The sequence below is a fragment of the Phacochoerus africanus genome, chromosome 3 (genome assembly GCF_016906955.1).
Source record: "Phacochoerus africanus isolate WHEZ1 chromosome 3, ROS_Pafr_v1, whole genome shotgun sequence".
NCBI classification, from domain to species: Eukaryota; Metazoa; Chordata; class Mammalia; order Artiodactyla; family Suidae; genus Phacochoerus; species Phacochoerus africanus.
The window spans coordinates 24,401,253-24,408,524 of record NC_062546.1 but is presented as its reverse complement, the minus strand read 5'-3'; the positions used below and the strand labels follow the sequence as shown (position 1 = coordinate 24,408,524).

General features: G+C 44.3%; 1 protein-coding gene across 2 annotated transcripts in view; it reads left to right on the top strand.

Annotated features, from left to right (window-relative positions):
* Positions 1-7,272, top strand: part of CEP250 (centrosomal protein 250) — a 56,238-nt gene continuing 48,966 nt past the window's right edge. The window contains exon 1 of one of the 2 annotated variants that reach the window (XM_047771227.1): positions 1-147. The gene's annotated coding sequence lies outside the window, so the exon portion shown is untranslated. Of the gene's footprint in view, positions 148-2,135; positions 2,230-7,272 lie in introns of those variants that run through there. The other variant, XM_047771228.1, reaches the window with a different exon arrangement.

Sequence of the window (7,272 nt, the reverse complement as noted above, 5' to 3'; positions counted from 1 at the left end):
CTCCGAAAGGGCGGGAGTTTGGGGGGCGGGGCCTCCGCCCCAGCCACTCCGTGAGCCCCCGCTCCGCCTCCCCCGCCCGGCCTCAGCTGGAGCTTCACCGACTCCCGCGCTGAGGAGCACCCTGGGAACCTGCGGGAGCGGAGCGTGGTGAGGAAGGGCCTCAGGGGCGGGCGGGAGGTACCCGTGTTAACGGTCCAAGGCCCAGCGACTAGGGTGCTCCTGGGAATCCCATTCGGGCAGCGGCCTCCGGTTTCCCAGAAGAAACCCAGAGGCCCAAAAGAGGCTGGGTCCTGTTCTGGGGCTCTGGCCCCTGGCCTCCGCGTCCTGCTGTTGCCACCGCTCTGGGCTCCAGACCTTGCAGAAAGGGAGCTTCCCGACCCTGGGGTTGTCAGGATAAGGCGCTGCGCTCTCCTGCGCGTCCCGCTCCAGGCTCCCAGAATTTCGCGACTTCCTCTGCCCTTGGGGCTTTGCATGTGACTGTCCGAAAGTCCGGTCCTACCCGCCGCCCCACTCTGGAACTCTCATTCTTCGGGACCCAACTTAAATATCACTTTTTCGGAAACCTTACCTCGTCGCTTTCTGAAGGCGCCGTAAGCTCACTGCTGGGTTTTTGCACTCTGCGCATAGTTACTTTTCCTGCTCCTCTTTGACAGCCGTGCACTTGTTGGGGCGTTATGCCTTCTCCTTTTCATCCTTCTCCCAGGATCTAGCACGTGATGATGATAATAATATAACCCGCATTTACTGAATAGTCACTAACTGCATTACACATAAAGGCCCATTTAATCCTCACAGCAATTCCACAAGGCGGGTTCTGTAGGCGTGAAGAAACTAAGGCACTCAGATCAATTTCCTGGAGTCCCACAACTGTTAAGCTAGTGGAGCCGGGATACAAATTCTAGACTCTCTGTCCCCAGAACATGTGATAATCCCTAGATTGCCCTAAGGTTTGGTAAATGTCTGTTGAATTGGAGTTCCCACCCTGGCTCAATGGAATTGAATCTGACTAGCATCCATGAGGACGCAGGTTTGATCACTGGCCTCACTCAGTGAGTTAAGGATCCAGTGTTGCTGTGAGCTGTGGTGTAGGTTGCAGACACAGCTCGGATCCTGCTTTGCTCTGGCTGTGGTGTAGGCCAGCAGCTAAGGTTCTGATTCGACCCCTAGCCTGGGAATCTCTATATGCCTCAGTTGCGGCCCTAAAAAGACACTCTCACAAAAAAAGTCTGCTGAATTTTTACATTAGGCCCATGAGTTATGGAGGCCAGGATTACGATGCACATGAGCAGGCTTGGAAAGAAGAATGAATGTCCCCAAATATACAGTGAGTTCATGACTCTGCGGCTGGCCCTCTGTCCTTTCAGTCACACTCCACCTTTCTTTGGTCCTTTTCCGTCAGAGAGGTGCAGATTTAGACCTCATCATTTCACAACTTAGAAAGTGTCCCTCACAGAGCTGTGATTTCATATCTCATGATTTAGGAGATAGCATAATGTAACGGAGAGGGCATAGAATTTGGAACCAGACTGGGGTTCAGTCTTTGCTCTGCCACTGTTGAGTTATATCCCTTACATTTTTTGGAGCCTGTTTTCTTGTGTAAAATGAAGGCAATAATTTCATCTCAAAGGGTTTTTTTTATGAAGATATCAAATAATTGTGTGAAGTGTGCCATACAAACTACATGATCTGGGTTTTGTTTGTTTCTGTTTTGTTTTACCTTTTAGAAGGTTATAGAACTGTCAGTTTGTTATAGTTCATGTTGCCTAATGGTCTAATATTCATTCATTCGTCAAATATCTAATGAGTACCAGTTATAAAACCAGGCACTGTTTTAGGAGCTGAGAATACAGCAGTCAATAAAACAGTATTCTTGCACTTGGAAAATGTATATTGTGTTAGATATATTATACATAATACTCAGGAAGGGACAGATAAAGCATGTAAGGTAAATAGGAAAATAGAGTGTGAGGAGGGGTGGCGGTATTTTATATTGGGTGGTTAGGGAACAGCTTACTGAGAAGGTGACATTTGAACAGAGACCTGAAGGTGGCAATGGAGTAAATCATGAGGATAATTGGAAGAAGAGGACCTGGATGAGTGTATGGCTTAATGTGTTCCAGACACATCCAGCAAGGAGGGCTATGTGACTGGAAGGATATGAGCGAAGGGGAGAGGCGTAAGGAATGGAATTAAAACAATCAGAAGCTGGGATCAAACAATTAGGACCTGGTAAGCCAATACAGTGATTTTGTCTTTAACTCTTGATTAGCCACTGGAGGGTTCTGAGTGGCATAATCTGTCACTGTTTTAAAAGAATCACTCTGACTATTCCAAGAAAAAATAAATTTCAGAGGCAATGTGGAAGTATTGCTACCACCGTGGAAGCTTTTGCAGTTGTCTAGGTGTATTATTGCTATACAAAGAATTACCCCTAAATTTGGCAGCTTGAAACAACAATCGTTGATTGTCTTCTAAAGTTGTGGGTCAGAAATCTGGGAGCAGTTCAGCAGTTCAAAAGTTGAACTGCTGTTTCTTAGGCTTAGGATCCCTCAGGAGACTGCAGTCAAACTGATGGCTGGTCTACTCCCAAGATGGTTCCTTACCCCTGGACCTCTTCATAGGGCTGCCTGAGTGTCCTCAGGACACAGCAGAGAGAGAGAGAGTGGGGAGAGAGCCAGAGCTAGAGGGAGAGCAGGCCATTTATGACCTTGTCTTGGAGTCATTTCTACTTTATCCAGCTCTGTTAACTTTATACCAGTTCTCACTCAAGGAGAGAGAATTAGTTAGGCTCCACTAATTCTTGAAAGGAGGTGTATCAAAGAATGTGGACATACTTTAAAGCCACCACACCAGGCAAGAGAGTGACTTGGCTTGGAACGATGGTGGGTGTGGGTCAAAAGTGATAGAAACTGGTAGTGGCTATAGGATTTGCTGCTGGATTGGTTATAGGGTGTTGGAGAAGGGAGCAAGTATAACTGTAAGGCTTTTGGCTTGAACATCCAGAAGGATGGGATTGATTTCGTCATTTTTGTCTTTTTGTCGCCATTTCTTGGGCCACTCCTGCAGCATATGGAGGTTCCCAGGCTAGGGGTCTAATTGGAGCTGTAGCCACTGGCCTATGCCAGAGCCACAGCAACTCGGGATCCAAGCTACGTCTGCAACCTACACCACAGCTCACAGCCATGCCGGATCCTTAGCCCACTGAGAAAGGCCAGGGATCGAACCCGCAACCTCATGGTTCACTAATCAGATTCGTTAACCACTGAGCCACGACGGGAACTCCAGGATGGGATTGATTTCTGAGAGACAGCAGTGAGTGATGGCTTGAAGGGAGATCTTAATTCTCTGCTCAGGAATTGAACCTGGGCAGCTTGGAAGAAAACTAGGAATCCCAGCCACTAGACCAACTAGAGGCTGAAAGCAGAATTGCCCTGATTCTTGCCCCCTGTCGAAAGCAAGAATGTTTCAAGGAGGCAAAGTCTGTAAGAACAGGTATAGAGTTTATACACAGTATAAAGTGTAGGCGAACACACAGAGAAGTAGTCTGCCTATCTAAGGCAGAAGTAAAGCAGTAATATACACCCAAAGGAGAAGTGAGAGTGCAGGTGTCCCCTTGAATGAGGAGCACACCAGAGAGGTGATTTAAGTCACTTATTCACCATGCTGTACAGTAGGAAAAAAATAATGTATTGGGGAAATAAAAATAAATAAATGGGGGGGGGAGTCACTTATATAGGACAGATCTTCCAGGTCTTTGTCTTCCTTTGGCCAGTTATCTTGTTTTATTTTTTACACCTGACCAAATCCAGGATCCTCCTGAATCTGCATGCACATCTTTTGGCCAAGATGGATTCCAAAGCAAAGCATGGTGGGAAGGTTATTTAGACGTATGGCCTGGCACCCCCTCCCTTTTTGAGCCAGAGGGTCTCCCAGACCCTGAGAATGGGGAGTACGTGACCTCTTTTGATGCTGTCATTACCATTGTTTAACAGGTTCACAGGAGACAAGTACCAGTTATTTGCCTTGTGCCCGTTATTTCCATCTTGAAATATAGATAGTGGCTGGTTGCAAATGTCTATCCTGGAGTCCATCTATCTCCTGCCTCAGAATTACCATTTATTGAATCAGAGGACCAGGAGTTCACTTTTGGACAAGCTAACTTTTGAGAAAGTACACATCTATGTGGAGAATTTAAATAAATGTTTGGGTTTAGTAGGGAAGTGTGATGTTCCAGGGGGAAGTGTGGGCTGGAGATAGAAAACTGGGAATCATGGGTGTATGGGTGCAATTTTAAGCCATGAAACTAGGAGATTAATGTAGGTGAAGCAGTCTGAAGCCTGAGCCCAAAATTCAGATGATGGTGGAGATGAGGGGGAGCCTTGGAAGGAGGAGGAGAGATACCCACATATGATTTTTTTTTTTTTTTTGCTTTTTAGGGCTGCACCTGAGGCACATGGAGGTTCCCAGGCCAGGGGATGAATTGGAGCTATAGCCCCTGGCCTACACCACAGCCATAGCAACAACAGATCCTTTACCCATTGAGTGAGGCCAGGGATTGAACCCGCATCCTCATGAATCCTAGTTGGGTTCTTTAACCGCTGAGCCACGAAGGGAACTCCCCCACATGTGACATTTTTATAAGGAACCATATACTGACTTTTTTTTTTTCCCCTGGAATAAGAAACAGAAATGGTCTCTGTATAGAGTTCCTGCCGCGGCTCAGAGCTTAACGAACCCAACTAGTGTCCATGAGGAGGCGGGTTCGATCCCTGGCCTTGCTCAGTAGATAAAGGATATGGTGTTGCTGTGAACTGCTGTGTAGGCCAGCAGCTACAGCTCTGATTCAGCCCCTAGTCTGGGAACGAACCTCCATGTGCCACAGGTGTGCCCCTAAAAAGACAGACAGACAGAAAGAAAAGAAGGAAGGGAGAGAAAGAAAGAAATTGTCTCTCTAGACACAGAATTTTTTTACTCAGGAAATAAAATGTTTGTGCCCTCAAGTGTTTTTCCTTTTTTTGCTTCCAGTGCAAGTTCTGTTTAATAATAGCAGTCCTCATCTTAGTCCTTGCAACATTTACACTTCTACTCCAATTTTAGGTGGTGTTGCTTTTATTTTAAATTTGTTTAAATACTCCTTTTAGAGGAATTTGGATGAGAAGAGACTATAATATATGTCACTCTTCTGTCACTCTTCATCCTAAGGTTCTGAGATTTCTGCCCTTCCCAGGCTGGTTCCTAGCAAAAGTAGGATGTCAGTTTTGTTCATTTCTGTACTGTGGCTGGCTACCTGATACTGAACTGGATGGAATTTCTGAGTGTTTATGGGATGAATTAACATATAAAAGAAGTGAATCTTTTTCTTTCCCTGCGGCAATGTTAACCTCTGTTCAGTGGTTTACAATTTATAAAGTACAGCTGACATCCATTATCTCATTTGAATGCAATCCCGTCTGTTACCTTTTGCGGATCACTGACCTTTTCCTTTGCTGAGGGACATTGAAACCTCTCTTTCTTTTGGAGTTGTGCTAGTTTATTTATTCTCTGGGTGATCTGCCGCGGCTCAGAGTTAATAAAAGGTGGTGAACGGTGTCCTGAGGGAGCTCAGAACTAAATCTCAATTTCAGAAAAATTCCTGATGTGTTTTTTTCTCTATTCCTTCCATCTTTTTATTCCTGTTTTAGTGAATTTCCTTTTGGAGTTTGAATCATAAAACAATTCAAATCATTTTTAAAATAAACTTTTTTTAGGACAGTTTTAGATGTGTGGAAAAATTGCACAGTACAGGGTTCCTATATATCCTGCACCCAGTTTCCCCTGTTAGTAACATCTCCCAATAGTGTGGTACATTTGCTACAATTTCGAATCATTTTTTGAGGTAAATGGGGCATACAAGTAAAATATAAACAAAATGAAATCACTTCATCTCTGTAAGCCTCAGTTTCCTGATCTATAAAAATGAGAGGGTTGGACTAAATTTTTTTTTTTAATTTATTTTTTGTCTTTTTAAGGCCGCACCCATGGCATATGGAGGTTTCCATGCTAGGGGTCAAATTGGAGCTGTAGCCACAGGCCTACGCCACAGCCACAGCAATGCCAGATCTGAGCCACGTCTGCGACCTACACAACAGCTCATAGCAACGCCAGATCCTTTAACCCATTGAGCAGAGCCAGGGATTAAACCTGCATCCTTATGGATACTAGTCAGATTTCATTGCCACTGAGCCATGACAAGAATGCCCTAAATTTTTAAATAGCTCTAAAATTTTTAAATTCTCTGCTAAATTAAAATAATCATATTATTGTTTTGGTTTTTTTGTGCTTTTTTTTTTTTTTGGGTCTTTTTGTTTTTGGTTTTTAGGGCTGATTTGGAGGCATATGAAAGTTCCCAGGCTAGGGGCTGAATCAGAGCTAGCTACACTGCCGGCTCTACGACACAGCCAAGCAACTCGAGATCCCAGCCATGTCTGTGACCTACACTACAGCTCATGGCAACATCGGATCCTTAACCTGCTGATTGAGGCCAGGGATCAAACCCACATCCTCATGGATCCTAGTCAGGTTCATTAACCGCTGAGCCATAAAGGGAACTCCCAAAATAATTATATAATTCTTATATAATTCCATTTCTTTACTGAAGTGTTACTATCACTTTCTTAAATAAGGTATACACATTAACAGCAGCCTTATTCTAATAAAAGGTTTTAGGAGTTACCATTGTGGCTCAGCAGGTTAAGAACCTGACTAGTATCCATGAGGATGCAGGTTCGATCCTTGGCTTCCCTCAGTGGGTTAAGGATAGGCATTGTTGCAAGCTGTGGCCTAGGTCGCAGTACACAGCTTGAATCTGGCATTGCTTTGGCTATGGTGTAGGCCAGTACCTGCAGCTCAGATTCAACCTCTAGCCTGGGAACTTCCATATGCCAGAGGTGCAGTCATAAAAAGAAAAAAGAGGATATAATATGAGAATTCTAGGAACTATGGGAGGGCTGCCTACATATTAGATTAGTATAATATACATAAATATAATATATGGCTACAAATATATATTAAATATAATGTATAATATTATCATACTAAATTGAATTACATGAAATTATCATTTTATAGGTTAGAAAAGTGGAAATAATGGCAATTTCATAAGGTTTAACATAATGCTTTGGGGGTAGGGATCTGAAGGTAGGTTAGAGAATCTGGGGTTTCTGAGACTCTGCAAAAGCCTATCCCGACCCTCACAGTTTTAGGAGAGAACAGACTCTTCAGGTCTCTTGAAGC